At 30.1% G+C, this 18,374-nt stretch overlaps 1 protein-coding gene across 2 annotated transcripts in view; it reads left to right on the top strand.

The window, feature by feature from the left end:
- The first annotated feature begins 442 nt into the window (after positions 1 to 442).
- Cad88C (cadherin-88C) overlaps positions 443 to 18,374 on the top strand; it is a 52,429-nt gene continuing 34,497 nt past the window's right edge. For both annotated transcript variants that reach the window (XM_067285669.1, XM_067285668.1), the window contains exon 1: positions 443 to 603. The gene's annotated coding sequence lies outside the window, so the exon portion shown is untranslated. The remainder of the gene's footprint in view (positions 604 to 18,374) is intronic.

The raw sequence follows: 18,374 nt of genomic DNA, 5'->3' as shown, positions 1-18,374 counted from the left end.
AATTTTAATTATTCAAATGGGGTTTTAATGTTGTTTAATGTGTTTATTGTTGTTATAAAAAGATTGGTTCGATATTGATATTAAAGGATTTTTTCCCTTTAAGGGCTCTTTTTTTAAGGTGTAGTCTCTTGAACAATGCGACTTTATAGATTTCGATCCCTTAAAAGGCACGTTTCTTATATTTTAGTCCCTTAAAACAATACGATATTTTAGATTTCAGTCCCTTAAACGGTGCAATTTTTAACTCGGATCGATGGAAGAGTCCTTTGACTTCTATCAGAAGGAGATTCAAAAAATTGTTATTGTTTTCGTTGGGTGTATTGACTTTTGTCATTGTTAACATCCTCTTTGCCTCAGACTGGCCAGATGAGGGGTTGGAGTGGCGACGACCAGGTGTCGCGAGAATCGACTACTTCCTGCCTTTACTACTACATGAATGACGTCAGATCCAGGTGCCAACGATGCCGGAACACAACACTTTGTAGTTGGACCATGTGCCGAGCTACACAAGGTTTTTGTGTCGGGAGTGCACATAGTTGGGTGGATATGTGAACCTCATCAATGAAGCCGATTTTAGTTGAGAATAATCGACCTTGAAGCCGAGTGAGTTCGTTTACATCATTTATTATAACAATAATTATGAGTTTTTTTTTTAATTAAGTTTTTCTATAGAATTTAGTATTGTACCTCTATTTAACGTAACTTTATTATGCACCTTTCTGATTTAAGTCTAAGTCTTCCTGCTTCGTCCAGATTTATCCTAAACAAGAGGATTTTTTCTTGGTCGAAATCGTTATTTCGGGGGTCCACTTTAAGGAGGAACAAAGGGGAATATGTTTAATAACGTTTTAAAAACACAGGAGAACGTTTACAGTGGTCCAATTTTCTATTATAACTCAATTAGACAAGGGGTCTCGTGCCTTGATTTTGTCTCGTAAAGGAACACATCAGAATAATACCTCGTTGGTTTGGCCTAGTTTATACTCTTATCAAGCTTTTCACACGGTGGAATCTCGTCAAACAGTAGAACGGGATTACCCATTGTCCCAGGCCCTCTTAATTAGCAGATAAAAATTGATATCGAGCTATGGGGCTTTTGAACTGGTTTTTAAAGTATCCTGACACTTCACCCCCGCATCGTTGAATTCGTAAATAATTACATTCTTGTATGTTTAATAGTAAATTAATAATATTTTCTGGTTTAATTCTGTAATTTCTGTTCGAAATTATGCAAATTTTGACAATGTTTAAGCGTGTTGGACGTCCACGTGTGTCGGTTTCGCTTTATGTCGGTTCAATAAGAATGCGGCTCTGGCAAGTTAATTAAGCCCATTTTCTCGGGTTGAACGTTTCCAAAAACACGTTTTCTTTTATTGTTTTATCAGAAATGAGATTTTTAAATGTGAGAATCTCTAACTTGCCGATCAAAGGACGAATTCATTCATCCTTTTCCAACTGTGCAAGGTTAATGCGAACAAAGGGAAAAAAATTCGAGTGTTTGATAAAAAATTTACAATTTAAAAAAGAGTGTGAGAAGTGAGAAGTATTTTACACAAAAAATATTTTAAGAAATTATTGAATTTTACTAAAAAAAGAGCAATTTTCACCATGATGCTTCCAGATGAAACAAGAGTTTTATGTGGAGGAATCATCAAACTGCATGAAGCTACGTCCAAAAATCTGTTTTTTACAAGGCTTTTAAGCTAATAAACTCTTTAAAAAATTCATTTTATCTGTTTTAATTACTTAATATTAACGTTTAAAGCTATTTTTGAGATGACATCTTAGTTTATATAAGCTATTTTAATACGTAATTAGCATAATACCTGATATTTCTGGTTTCTCTTCTCTGGTTTATATCATAAGGAAGGATATTTTTTTATATATACAGCGATTTTAAAGCGTTTTTCTTAATAATTTATTAAATATTAGTTTAAAAAATAATTCAAATTTTATTAAAATTCAAATAATTTTTAAAAAAATTAATTTAAATTTAGTATTTTTAAGCGAAAACATAAGCCACTCTCGCTCGCCTCCCTAGCGTTATAAATGTTCCAATTTTAGGGTTTATAAGGCAGAAATTATATTAAATAAGGTATATAACTAGATTTTAAGGTTATAAATTTTATATAATTTGTAGAAATTTCGTTTTTTCCTCATCGAAATGACACGACAAACGAGTTTTTAAGATCGTAACCTCTTGAGGTTAGAGCGTAGAATTGTTGGTATATTCGGAAGATTTCCCTATAATTAACCATTGATAACAATTGTAATCACGTATCAATAGATACGAGAACAAAAAGATGATATCAGAGAGAAATCTTCTGTAGAAAATAGCGAAAATACGTTGGATAAGAATACAATTTTAATGAAGATCACAAAGCATTTATAAGGACAAATGACATGCTTCTTGATTTGCCTGTACTTAAGTAAATTGTACAGCTTCTTCCCATTGGAAATTGCTCAATTGTTTACATTGTGTACATCATCCACCTTCTAAAACAATGCCACCATCACGCAAGAGATTTTACTCGTTAAAACAGCTGATAACCATCGTATAGGATCTATAGGAAAAATTCAGGAAAAGTAACGAGTAGTGTGTAGGAAATTACACAGGAATTTACGATCTACAATTAAGTTTTATTCGAAAGAAAATGCCAATATAAAAATACACTTCCTCGAGTGTTTATATAATTTTAATATATATAGAAGTGCCATTGTTTTATATAGTAACAATGTCGAAGTTTCGTGACGAAGATTCGTGAGAAGGACCTACCCTTGGAGGATCGTGATATTGGTGGATGGAAGTATGAACAGACAGACAGACAATGCAACGTATAAAAAAAAGGGTTAAAGAGTGCGAAGCAGTCACCAGAAACGTCGAGGAAACGATTCACTTTCATTCTTTTTTTTTTTTTATTATTTAATTTATGCTGAAAAGTAATGGATGAATGTTACGTTTTTGCACGTTAATAGGCCCATTTTAAAGTCAGATTTTCAATGTAATCCTTCAGGAATATCACCGCCTTCCTATAAATTTTCCTGTTTTATTATTATTATTATTTATAAATGAATTAATTTTACTCGAATTTTTTCAAGTTTAAACTGGAGTTTTTCGTGTTTTCTCTAAGTACAGGGTGGTCCAGCAGTCAGTTAACCTTTGTAAAGTCAAAAATAGATACTTTTTAAACACGTTTCATATTTTCTCATCGTGTTTACAGCCGTTTTGTAAAAGGATAACTCAGATTTACATTTCTTATTCGCAAATATACCCGAAACACACTAAATAAAGCCCTGTTAACTGACCTACCTGGTCAACCCTTGATACGTAGGATACGTTTGTATGTAACTCCTTCACAGGTCGTTATCTAAGTAATCTATTTCATTGGGGGTAAAAAAACGAGAAACTAGTATAAAGGGTGGTCCATATTCTTGTTAAGGCTCATCACTTAATTAACACCCCTTCCCGAATAAAATGAAGATAAAAAATTTAAAAAATCACCACTTCATCTTCTCACTCTTCTTCCTTCTACGAAATTTTTTTTTCAGCACAAAAATGTGTTTTCCGCAAAAGATTCAATCCCGATAAACACGAAAGACTACACCGGAACTGGTCTAAAATGGGTTATAATTATTGTAAGAATGGGTAGAAGGTTTTTGTTTTGACGTCACGAAAATATAAAAGATGAGGTATGGGTGGGTAGTCACGTTGCCCACTTAACATTCTCCAAGTTACTTTCACGAATGCGGTTATTTACCATCCATTGTTTCGAGCATATTGGAATCACTCGACGATTTCGTGTCTCGTATCGAGTTAGATTAATGTATGACACATATCATTGAACCCGTGACCTTTCCTCGACCTTATAAGATAATTCTGAGGACTACTCGAAACGTTACGGTCTGTAGGTTAGGGGTTTCTTACATCGATTCGAACATTTTCTCTGTGACGAAAGTGTTGTATCGAGTGATGTAATTTGCTACGTTATGTCACGCACTGTGACGTCTTACAGCTTAAGAAAGGGGGGAAAACGTCACAGAATGTCATCGGTTCTTTGTTAAGAACATGACCCAACTTTCTTAAATTACAAAATAATTTTTTTAACTCGTGTATAAATAAATCGAGATATAAGGAAAAGAATAGAAGTGTGTCACTCACTTAGTATCATCACGCTCTATTGTCACATATTTAAAAGTAAATAAAAAAAGGAAAAAAATTAGGATGAAATATTATATTTGATATGAAATTCCAGTTTTGTTTCGTTGTTTTTTTTTCCTTGGATCCTTTCATGCACACAAAATGCGAGTGTGACTGGACTCTTACTCCATAAGAAGAGGTCAATGATGTCAGTACTCTGCTACTTTTATAGCAGGTCATTGCTTTTTCTTCTCTAACTTTAAACTTGTTTGTAGCAGCCTTAAGGGTTTGGATGAGGTTATGGAATTAAAATGTGTAATCGAAGATGGTTTAATCGCTTCTTTTATCTGAAAAATACATCTCGAATGTTTTCGGTATGGAAAATTAATTTTTTGAGCCTTTTTTATAGTGTTTACCTTGTGTTTTATGTTGTTTTTCCTATCTAGAACGATGAATATACGTTTTTTTATATGTGTATGCGTTATATCGAGGTAATTTTCTTAAGATTCCAATCTTCTTAATGCTTATTGAGGGATTCAGCTGGATTTCAGGTGTTGCCTTCCTTATAGAAACAAAAAAAATAGTAAGGTCATTTAAGTACGAACTAAAATAGATTTTAGAGGGAGGAAATCTTCTGTAAGGAACGTAAAAACCTTATTTTTCTAAGTGAAAAAACGAAAGAAACGAGAAGAAAAACATGGTCATGTGAATGGAAAATCACACGCCGTTTAATCAAAAGTACATGCTTGGTGTACGGGCCATTGACAGATGAACAAATTCTTGTACAAAAGGCGAATAAGAAAAAAAAAAGAAAAACGTTATCAAAGAGTTAAATTTCATCCAACAAAGTAAAGAAAAACCGGAAACGTTTCGCCTCTACCTCTGATAGAAGATATCTCATCAGGTTTGGGGACATGGCCTCAGGGTTCAGTCTTTCTCAAATGGGTTCCTCATGGGTGGGTTCAGAGTTCTTATTCTATCTCCAGGCTATAAGTAAGGTGAATGAAGAGGAGTAGAGTAACCTGTGTAATTATAATGTTGACAGTAATATGTGTTGTGATAAGAAGGGTACCTTCTTCTTTTTTTCTTCTCAAAAAACAAATTTCTCAGTTCCTTCCGTTTTAACGAAACCATGAAACGAATCTTCGTGAATGTCACCCATAAGAAAATAATGGTTTTTAATTATACAGCATAACAGACAATACATAATATAGTTTTAATAATGATAATTATTTTGTTCTTCGTAACATCTTAGTGGTGCTCTTAATGGCTAAACTAGAGCCGGATTTGCACGCCCGTGCTTAGAGCCTAACGCTATGAGAATAGAATTTAGGGCCTCACTCACGAGTTTCTTAGTGTTATAGCTTAGGGCCACCTGCCTAAATCATACGAAATTGCTCTTTAATCGGGATAACAATTACTTCAGCATCTATTGGTGCGAGGTATCACGAAGTTCAAATGAAATTTTATTTAATTTCTATTTATTCTATAAGGAAAATGAACTTTAAAGCAGTTTCAATTATGATAAATGATTTGGAAAAAATAATAATAAATAAATAAATAATTTAGAAACCGAAACAGCACGAAAATGATCCATCATACGAAAATATCAGCCGAATTCTCCCGGAGAATGATCATTATTTGTGTTAGAAAATAACTAAAAAGATTCGAATGCAGGAGCAAAACGATGTTATCTACGTATCCAATCAGTTGTAAATCCTCTTCCTAAAAGGAACCTCTATCCATCTTCCTGCCCGCTGTTTGGAGAACAATCGAATTTCCCTAAGGGCAATGCAGAAAACGGAGCTTCCTGCCAACAGATTGGCAAAATATAACGGAAAATTGTTCATTGTTATCTGATAGAGTAATGGAATTATCATACAATCGATTTATCTCTTTAAGAAGATTCTGTCGAGGAAGAGAAACTGTAAATTATTATTCTGTATCGGTTACTTCGTGCCGAAAAAATTCTGTCACGAAATCTCTTTTATTTGTTTTTTTATTTTTTTAGCAATTATGGTATACTTGTACAAGTAGAAAATAACATAAACATTATTAACGAGGCCTGCAATCATCAGAAATTATACTTAGTATATTAATGATACCTCATAGCTTAGTATATTATAGATGAATGTATATATATATATATATATATATTAAGCTTTTATAAATATAATAATCGCTTTTATAAATATAATAATCGCAGAAGAAATAATAAAAAAATAAATATAAATATAAAAATCTATACTAATATAAGTAGTCCTCCGTCGTATAAGTAAGATGTAATAAGGAAAAGATTTTAATCAATACGGTTTATCTTAAAGCTGATTGGTTCACGAAACGTAAATAACGTTTACTTTTATCTTCCCAGCCAATCGTCGTTAAGATAAACGTATTTTATGTTAATCCTCTTCAAAATCTTTTTGATTATGCTACAGCATCAAGATACTGATACTAAAGTTTTTTAGGTGTTTTCGTAGCTATTCTTCTACACTAATAGTTATTCGTTGCTCTTGTGCCTTCTATTGTACGTTACAGGATCGTGGCACAGTTTGAAAAGGAGTAAAACAATTAACATTTCAAAATTATTTAGTGGCACACCAGTGTGCCGCAACACACTAGTGTATCGAACACACTGAAATTACACGGTAAACCTGTACATCATTACGCTTTAACACAATGAGAAACACTACTCGAAAGTGCTCAATTAAGAACAGCTGATATAGACGTACGTAAATTATAAATTTTCAATGGATAATATTAAATGATCGCTCCACTTTTCACTGTCAATTCGGCAATTGTCCCCTCCATCAACGTCAGTTCAGACGAAACATCTGCTTATAGAAAATTATAACTTATTATTTTTTTAAAGCCCTCCCCACAAAAATTATTAAAAATTTACGCGTAAAAATTACAATTTTTTTCGCCCTCCTTCTGCTTTATGATAATTGCTTCTGGGCTTAATCACAAATGACTTTTTTTTAAAGTGTTTTTAAATGGGAATTACCAATTTTAGAACACGTCGTGTACGCGTGAAGATCGTTTGTGACGGATAATTAAATCGAATTTTTAAAAAATAAAGGAGTTGTTTCTTTCCTCCCCTGCTGAAACTTCAACCTTGGCACGTCTTTTGTACTTACAACAATCTTGTAACTAATTTAGCTCGGTGTAATCATTAAAATACAAAAATGCTTCGCTTGTCTTCAATAGTGTTAAGTGGATGGAACATTAAAAAAATTGGGTTATTAATGTTATACATTTTTAATAGCCGAAAAGTGGCGAAACTAATCTTTAACAACTTGTTCGATGGTTTAATATGAAGTTTATGATCAATTTTTTTCTTCTTTAGCCTTGTAACAAATGGATGAGTTAACTGAGAACAATTTTTCTTGAAACATTAAAGCAGAAAAATCTTTCAAGCGGTAATTTTTTCTTTATTTTATGGTAAAATAACTAGTTGGGTGACCGCAGTTTCCTTTTTTTACCTCTCTCTCTCTCTCTTCAGCTCTATTATTTATACGGGGTGGCCCCAAATTCGAATACTACACCTTACAGAAATTGTTTAGTACGAGTGCCTTCTCGTCCGGTATGCTAAATAGATTGTTGAATCTCTCGAAAATCACACGATTAAACGAGTTTTGATCACCTGTATATTATAGATATTGTTTTTCCTCTTGTATTTCGCTATTTTCTCATAGTCTGTAACAGTAATACATTTGTATGTCCGTCTGCATAATTCTAAGTATATATTCAAGTAATTATACGAATAAATGCGTTAAATATTCAGTTCCTGATTGATTTAACTCGAAATTATGTTAAAATTAACATAATTTCTTGTTATTAAACAATAATGCCTAACCTTAATGTAAGTGATAGATTAATGCCTGTGGCATTAAATATTGAAAATTTCTAGACTGTGTAAAATTCAAATTAGCCTGTAAGAAGTAAGGCAATTTATATTTCTTACAAATAACTTAAGTAGGATCTTCCAGGTCGAAAAAAAACTGTTTTCCTGTGAAATTTCGAATCACTGAACTGCAAATTTTGAATTTATACGAGAAAAATAATACTTTGGTATTGTTTTTTTTTTCGAATTAAAACTGTATAAAATTTTTATTTATTTTAGAAATATTTACCCCGATATTATGTTACAGATTTTTCTAAAATTTAATAATTTATTCACGATATGTTAAAGTAAATTGTCAATTGTTGACCTCATTTTCTTCCTTCTATTACGATACTTCTTGGATTTTCTACATTTTAAAACTGTTTATAAGCTAAGAAATCTTTCTATTGTCCTTCTAAACAGTTAGAAGATGTAGAAAATTCAAGAATAATGCAGAGAAAACTCTACAATTTTAAATGTAAGAAAATTAAAGAAGGTGAAGAGTAGAAAATCTTGAATTTTCTACATCTTTAAACTATTCAAAAGCTTCTTTATGGTGTTCTTCGTGTTCTTCTTCTAGTTTCTTACATTATAATTATTTATAACGTTTTCTTTATATTATTCTTCTTGGATATTCTACATCTTTACGGTTTCATCTATAAAGTCTTCAGTGATGTATATATCTGTATAATTACAATTCTCTTCTTTTTAAATAAGAATTAACTGCCTCTAAAGCTTAAAAACACTAGTTTATGATAAATATAAACATAAAAAAGTTATAATTAAACATCTTCATAACTTGTTATACATAAAAAGTCTAGTAACGTATCACTTAACTTAGCTCCTGTTTATTAATAAATCTTCTTTATATAATTGAATATATATATATATCCCCTATCAGGTCAATGTTTATTATACTTTAGACTTATATATTCTACTTTATATGTGTTACCGTTTCGGGCCAATAGACCTATCTTCCGAGCAATTATCCTAAAAAAATAACTGCACAAGTTAAATTTCTAGAATCTCCTACAATAATTAAGTAATAATATTAAAAAAAAAAAAAAAATGGCGTGGGTTTTTCTAAAAAGTCACATTTCGGGATGCCGTTAATGAACTTGGGCAGAGGAAGAGAAAATGTGAAACCACCTGGACATCACGGCTCAGTAGGCCACTTAAACGGGTCCATATGTCCACAGACAGGAAGTGAGGTAGTGGTAACAATAAACACACCGGAACTGTAAACGTATCCACCCACTTCTGTTCAGCCGTTTACAGGAATAATGGTCAATGACTGCACCTTTTTTTTTTCTTTTTTACTTTTTATAATGTGGGTTTCTGGGATTTCTCTGTGTTACGTGCATTGTTACGAAGATGGTCAAGATTTCCAAATGGGTTTAAACAATTATATCTTGTTACACTGATCTAAAAAATAAAAAAAAAATTACTGGATAATTATGTAATGTAAATATAGTTACGTGTTGCTTTGTTTTGCGTGTATTTTTACAGTGTATAATTGTATAAATGTGTTAATTTTTTCGTGAAGAATGTGATAAGCCCTCTTGGGCAAAATAGGCAAAATTTTACATTTAAGAGGCTATAACAATCTACGATTTTGTACAATAGATCATACTAATTTAGATACAGGGTGTAACTTAAGATAGAAGCATATATAAAAATTATTAACATGGTCTCTGTCGTGACTGCACTATTGTTCTTTTATTAAAAAATAAAAAAGTCAATAGTTAAAATCAGCAGCACAGGAGGCCCTTAAAGTACAGGGGATAACTTTGATTGTTAGACGTTAAGTTGCGTACAAATTAAAACAAAAACTAACTCTTTATTAAATCATACGTGAAATGACGTATGTAATTTATTTTTTATAATTTCATATACAAGTAATAAATGAAAAATAATGCAGTAATAAAGAAAAAACTTGCTAAATAATTCATAAATTAAAATTATATTAAAGAATATTAAAGCGGTGTACAACGTACTAACGAGATACGTGTTAAACGAAATTAAGTAGTCAACACGGATTTTTAATTATTATTAAAATTTAATGAGGACTTTTATCTTGAATTAAGAAGTTGTAAATTTAATAATGATTAATTTTTAAGGAAAAATTGAAGTAAATTCGTTGTTAATTTCCCATTCAAAGTGTAGAGTCCAATGAAGTTCTAGCGTATGAAACTAACTACGTTGCACGTACAACTATCATGGAATAACTCTATGCTGATATAATTTTACATTTTACATTAGTAATTTTATATTTTCAAGGGCAAAAATGGTATTTTAAAGATTAGAAAAAAGTAAAATAATGTTAGAATATTAAACTATTTTAACGTTATTTATTCATAACACCTGCCACGAATTCTTACTTGATTTATTTAATGTATACTCCATTTAAATATCTACAGAATTAATTTTTAATTATGTTAAAGAATTAATTTCATTTCCTTTAAAAAAAAAAAAAAAAAAAAAAAGTGAAATATGCGAATTTTCTTTGATAAAACTTCCAACTTTCGTTACATACAATTGATTATTTCACGCACGAATAAATTCAAAGGAACAAAGAGCTTTGTGCAACTGCAACCGTTTTCTTTATAGTTTTATATAAAATAATACCTTAAATATAATTCAATTTTCTTTATTTTTTAATTTTATCATTAGTTAGAAACGTAGAGAATTATCCTTTTCTGTTATCATCACCTGCTTGGGATTCTCTGAAGTGTAATTCATGTAATTAATTATTAAAACGTTTTTAACTTCTCTAAAATTAAAAAAAACACAAAGGAAAAAAACACTGCTCGACTTACCTGGAATAATTTATTAATTTTTATACCTAATAATTGCAAACATTACTAAATTTGTAAATCTTCAAGTTGGTTCGGGAGATACTAAAAGGATGGGCCATATCTCAGGAACTAACGGTCCGATTTTTCTGAAAATTTCTACAAAAATATATCCCTAATACACGAACCACCAGGCAAAATTTTACAGATTTTTGAGAAAAAGCACAGGAGTTATTAAGATTCGAATTGTATGAACAAAATTGTACCCCACGACACATACAGAAAAACGCCCGTATTTATGGAGTTTTTAAGGTCCTCCGAGTCCAAAAATGTAAAAATTTTGAGGAAACATTTCCTAACCGATCGGAAAATCAAGAAAATTCGGATTTTATTTTCATAAAAACGCATTATTGATTTAGTTTTCTGGTTAGTGTTTGCTGTCCAGAGAATAAATGAGCGTTGCTTAGCAACTGGAGACCATTTTAGATAATCTTCTCTCTGTTTTGTTTAGTTTTTTTTTTATAATACTAAAATATAAATAATCTCATCACGAACTGTACTAAAATTTAAAAAAAAAAAAAGAAAATTCGATATTACTTCGAATGTATTATTTAATAAATGCAATAAAAAGTAATGTATACACTCCAAAGGATTTTTTTAATTTAAAAAAAAAATACAGTTTTAATGAATAAAATTAGGATTTTATTACCTGTAATTTACAATTTTAACTAAGTAATTTACTTTCATACTATAAATAAATTCGTTCTAATCTTATTATCATTCTAAACTGCCTAATTATACGAGTCTTGCAGATAATTTAAGAGGGCTAATGACCTTTTGGGGCCAAAAATATCACAAACTTTATTGTTCGGTGGTTATATTTTACTATATTACGAATTAATTATTTTTAGTAACAATAAAAAGTTTTTATCTATTTATTTTATTTATTCGCCTTTCCTTGATCTTGAACGTATTCTATTTTAATAATTTATTATTTATAGTTATACAAAATAATTTTTTTAACTTATTTTTAATTAATTACTTTACAGTTCATTGCTGCAAGGCACAAGCGGGTGTAAGTCTCATTTATTTAGCCTGATAGAGGCTTCAAGATATTAAAAATATAAAAGAGAATAACAATATTTATTTATTTTTTAATTATTTCTTTAAATCAATTTTTTAAGGTACATTTGCTGCACACTCTATAGCAATAATGAACAAGCGGATATAGACCTCAATTTATTGGCATTATTGTCTTTTATTTAACCCGATAGTCTTCAAGATATAAAAAAGAAGAAAAGGGGAAAAAAAATCTACACTTATTCATTGTTGAATTCTTTCAAACATGTTCTACTTTTTAAAGGTCGTTTAGGAATTCTTTTATGTTCAAGAAGAACTAGGATGCATATCGTTCGTTTCTATACTTTATAGATTTATCTTCTACGAACTTAATCAATATATCAATGCTTCGTAATGAATACCCTTTGATAATTGTATTGTGCTATTTTCTATTAAGTATAACTTTCCTTCTTTCTAGAGGATCGCTATTTATTAACAATAGCATGAAAAGAAATATCTGGTGAAAGCCTTTTGAATGAATTCGATATTTATGGACTTCATTTTTGTGTACGTTAATTTATTTTTATCCACGATTTTTGCTTCTATATTAATTAATTCTTAACATTAAGAATTAAATTAAATAAAGATTTTGTTACATTTAAGGTGCTAAGAATTAAATTTTTATGTAAAATTAACATTTACATTGTTTTTTTTATTTTTAAGAGTTATTATAGGTATAGGAGGTCCTCTGTTATATTTATTAGATGAAATGCATCAAAAATATTCTAACAATGGTTAATTATCTCCGCCTACTTTTTATTTTCCAATCAATTTCGTTTAGAAATCTTATCTTCGACCAATCATCGTTGAAATTGATAAAATTTCTGAAACTTTTTATCTTACGTATTTTGCAGAGTATCTTACGTATTTTTATATTTTTACATATATTAATATATATATATATATATATATATATATATATATATAATATTATTATTATTTACATTATATTTCTCCGCATATATATTTATATGGCCCAGCAATTTGTGATAACGTTATAATTTATTAATTTATGTATTAAACGAGAATGAATGTCATTTTGAGCAATTTTATTAAAGTTTATAAGTAATAAAGTATTTGAACAAAGCGACAATTGAGTATTTACAATGGTTTGAGCTATTCTGCGTACTCTATCGCTTACGCTCCTCATTTCAGTAACAATTAAAACAAGGCACGTCTTTTAATAAAATATTTAAGCATTAAACATCGTTATATGTTAAATTATTACGTATGCATGTATATGTGTGAATAAACACAGCCTACAGTCTATAATATCGATAATATTATAGTGCAAGAGTAATTCTACGATAATGATAATGCTGTGATAAAAGAATAATCTCTCTCTATACAATTTATTCAGATATCTTTGTGAAGCCATTTTGACAGGAAATGACAAATTCCAGGGTTTAAATTATGGTTCTGTTTATTTTTTGCTTCAACGCTTCGGAACGCTCATTGAACTTAAAATATCTATTCATAGAATTGGACATAATAATTTTAATCCATAACGGTTGCATTATCTTGTTCAGGGACCTCTAACCGATTCTAATTCAATAAAAGAATTATGCAGATAGAAAAAAAAGAACACTGCACATTGTTTTCTATAACGTGACCCAAAGTTCTAGTTTTTGTAAATTCTTGAAAATGTGACCTACGTGAATTTTCTTGTGATGCGTTGTATTCATTCCCGTTTAGGTCGTATGAATTTTATAATTATTATTAATATAATAAAGTATAAAAGCGTAGAAAATAAGCTTATAAAATTTGCTATACAGGATAATTATATGGCCTATCAGTGACAGAGGACGGATGGCCGAGCGGCTAAGGTGGCATCCCACCGTTCTGGGGTATCCGGGATTGAGAAACTCCAGAAATTTTCGGGGTGGTCAACCGGATATGTCGGGTCACGTTTCTCACCAACCGATCGCCCCATTGTGGGCCTGCCGAATCCATAACGGACTTGCAAAAAAGGTCCTTTTAATGTCCACAGGACGGAAAGGGTTTTAAAAAAATACACCAGTGCCCGAGTGGATAAAACTACTAAACACTGGTAGTTGGTCGCGGGTTCGTGCCTCACCAACGGGAGTTTTTCGAGCTTTCTTCACGAGTCTAGCATCTATATATGGGCCATTCTTCTATAGAAAGTCCTCCTGGGTATACACCGTCTTGGCAGATCGCCATGTGTTGAATTGCCTTACCAATCACGATGATCGTAAAGTCCTTGTGCAAATTTAATAACTTTAGATGTATATGTGATAGAAATATACCGTAAATGGCATGTAAAAACTTAACCCTGAATGATCTGGGAAGAAATGGAAATTAACTAATAAAAAATTTACAATATTAACACATGAAATCTTTAGTAAATTTAGTCCTTACATGCCGTATATAATTTGTATCATATATATCATATTTGCTTGTATACAGCCACACAACTCGCGAGGATTGGAAAATGGGGCTTGCCTCCCAGTAGGATTTTCTATGGCTCTAATTTAGGTGTTACTAATGTGAAGAAAACTCCAAAAATTCCACGTGGGTAGCCACTTGACTCATGACTAACTTCCACTATTCAATGGCTTATCATTCGGTCACTAGTCTGTATTGAAGTTGAAATTGCGCATGGACCCTTATAATCGCTTCGTGTTAATTAATTAATTAATTGCAATTTAAATACTTTAAACCTCCGTTTTTTTAAGTTTCACAGAGAGGAAGAGGTTCGAATCGTATTTTAAATGTCTCTGCAGTCATTTTACTAGTTTTTATCCCTAATAAAACACTTTTTTATTGAGGAAAACAATGATGATTCTACACACCATTCCCAAATTACTCCTAAAAGTCGCTTAATGTTTCTATTTCGAACTGTTGTACGCCATGCGGAATTGATGTCAAAAACTAAATTCTTTTTTTTCATATAAAAAAGTTAAAAATTTTTTGGATTTTTCCATCTTGTACAGGATGCGACGTTCCGCCAAGAGGACCAAAGTGCATCCATGCGTGAGACATCTTCAAACCTGCTTATTTCTTACTAGAAATGATGTCGTTTAGAGGAATATTGGTCAGTTCAAATAGTCTTCTAAAATATCGATAAACTTGTGTAAACAAATAAATAAATAAATAAAAAATTAGCTAGAGTTAAACCACTTTTTATCACATTTAAAGTCGTTCTATTGGAATGTGATGATCTTGAACTACAAATGTGCCTTGCAATTTATAAATTTAAAAGGATTTATGACGGATAAATTCATCGATAACATAAAATTCAATTACAGTCAAACCTCTCAACAACGGACACTGACGGGAACATATGTGGCCGTTGTTCACAGGCTTGGCTATATTAATTCTTATTATAGTTTTAACACGTTATCTGAGTTATCGTAGGGTGTTGTGTAACATACACAAATCAATCTGTAAGATAAGACAGTTTCGTGTCTGAGATTCTCTTTTTTTCTTTACAACTTATTAAGCCTTACTTAATTGAGATCTAAAGCAATAAAAAACTCGATAATTTAATTTAGATTTAGCGATTTAAAACATTTTAACGACCAATTGTTAAGTTACATAATCCAAGTGATCCATTATGAAACTGTTGTTGAATTCGTAATGAATCCTTCATTAATTTAATGAAGATACAATGAAAATTATATAATTTTTCTTTTTATTCTTAAAAATAAGAAACGTTTTGACTTCTATATGTAGACTGTAACGTTATATAAATGACATAAATAGTTTGTTTTGATAGAGAAATAGAACAAATTTCTGCTTGGTGATATCTCATCAAAGCGTTATATGAAGAACAATAAATCGGTTATTGAGAATTCAGGGCAAGTAAATTTACGTGTTCAATCTTAGGTTGCTTAGCAATATTCAAAGATAAACAAATAACTAAACTAGTAAGTGCTATTGCAAAATGTTATCTAATGAAAAAAAACACTAGAACCCACTTAGAATGCATATTTTTAGCACCCAAACAGTAAATATTAGAAAAATATTTGTTTACTCAGTTAAAAATACAGGAAATGCATTATTTTAATTATTTTCCGGGTCCTTACATTTGTATTTTATGAATAAAATACGCGTAGCCAGCTCTCTATGAAATACGAGTCGCGCCGCCAAAGAGATTTGCGGCGCGACTCGCAATCTTACAACATCGCTGTACTCTTTTAATAGTAGATAATATAGCTATAATAATACATAGAAACAATCTTATTTAATAGTATTTCTTCTTGTGTACAGGCAGTATATCATGTTAGTATATTTATGCTTTCACGCGGTAACCCTTCGTTCCTGTAGGTATGGCTCCATTTTCTGTTACAGAATGATGCTGATTTTCAAATTTCACAAGCAACTTCTTTGACACTTTAATACGCTAAACTAAACACAATTAATTGATTATTCTGTAACGTAGACGTTTTGAATACAGAACATGACTGACAGACACATGGCAACATAACGCTTTGATGTGTAGATTTATGTGTCGAGAAAGTTAAATAATCTGAACATTTAAACTATTTTTTACAAAAAAGTATTTCCTGGAAGTCTATCAGTAAATAAACATATTTGATTTTGATTTTTATCACTTCTTAGTAGGTTTAATTTGTACTATTTTTTCGTGAAAATGACATAAATTGGGACAAATTGACCCAAAAATATCTTATTATTTTTTAAAACATATCGATTATAAATAGAAAATTCATTCAAAAATAACATTAAAAAATGTCAAAAAATCGATAAAAACAAACTTTTAAAATTGTTAAAATAAAATTTATATATAAAAAAATAAATAAATAATAAATTATTAAATGTATTTTTAATATTAATTCACTTAGATTCATCATACAATTTTATCTTAAAAATGCAAAATTTTATTCCTTAAATTAATAATAATAATAATAATAGAATAAAATAAAGTTTATACAGTGAAACCTGTCTAAAACGGAAGCCTGCCAATCCGGAAAAATATTCGGTACCGTGAGAGTCCGGTTTACATAGGTTTTACTGTATACAGTATAAATGTTGTCTGTTGTTCTACACTTTAAATAAACAATTCGTGGATATTGAAGATGAATAATCTAATTTTTTTCTATAAATAAATAAAATTTTTCTTTGATTATTTAATTTAGTGAATAATCTCTCGAAGAATCAAACCTCTTGAAGCTTATTTCCTCCGAAATTTACTATAGAATCATCTATATAATCATACAAAATAATAATAAATTCTATATTTAATGTTTAAAGAATAGAAATAGTATAAGAATAATAGCATTTTGTATGTAAATACGTGCTATTTCCTTGAAAATTCTTAAGATAAAAATTGCATACTTATCTTGGAATTGCTGAAGAGTTGAAATCAATGGGTTTATAATGAATATAATGAGTAAAAAGAACTAAGAGGCCTTACAGGAACCATTTGAAAACCTCAAAGAACCATCATTCCATTATTAATGTTAATTAAATGTATTAAATTTCACATATTTCATACGTTTTTCATTACAATTAATCTTATTTTTTAAAGCAGTTTAAAATAACTATATTTTAAAAAAATAAGTTTGAATTGTTAATATTTAGACATAATAATTACGATTGGTTGAAGATATGATTGTATGAATGACGATTGGTTGTAGGGAATAAAAGTAAAATTAATCCCCGCCTTATTTATTTGTGCAACCAATTAATGCTCAGATTTACGCACGTCTAACCAATCGTGATAAAAAAATTTAATAAGAATCTGCACATATTTCTCTAAAAGTTTGCAGAGGACGACTACCTATATTTATAATAATCTTTGGGTTCAATTATTTTTATTTTAATGACTTCTAATGATGATATTATGAAAATATTTATCTCTTATTTGAATTAGACTTCGAATATTTATATTTATGATAATAATATAATTAGAAATAAGTTATTTTATCCTATTGTTTGACATTGCAGAAGTTATTACGGGGTATGTATTTCCTTTAATATAAATTTCTAAGAAAATGGGCCTTTTGGTTTCTATCCATCTAGGCCCGAATTTTAATATTGACATATTTTCTAAAGCTTTCATAAGATAAATAAGAATAAATTAGACCGAGAAGAAATTAAAATGAGAATTATGCCACGCCTCAATAAACAAGAGACAATGAAAACGGGTGGACTTTATACTTGTTGGGCCCTAAGCTATACAATATAACAGGCCCTTCCCCTCCACCAGTACATGTATAAATGTGAAGCCTTAAGACTCATAACGCTTGGCCCCAAACCGCCGGTTATTTAGCCTATTATTTCGAATTTTAAACAAGATTCAAGTGTTAAACCGATGGGAAAAATTCATGTGGTAGCGTAGAAGATAATTATACTTTTCTATTAGTAACCATTATAAGAGGGAAGTAATTTATAAATATTTAAAACGACAAATAAAACGTAATATCCGGGTTTCGAATTTTGGATAATGATC

Source organism: Centruroides vittatus, unplaced genomic scaffold (assembly GCF_030686945.1).
Source record: "Centruroides vittatus isolate TY-2023 unplaced genomic scaffold, ASM3068694v2 scaffold_2802, whole genome shotgun sequence".
In the NCBI taxonomy this organism is placed as follows: domain Eukaryota; kingdom Metazoa; phylum Arthropoda; class Arachnida; order Scorpiones; family Buthidae; genus Centruroides; species Centruroides vittatus.
Note: the sequence above shows the minus strand (reverse complement) of the source record. Positions and strands in the feature narration are given on the sequence as shown.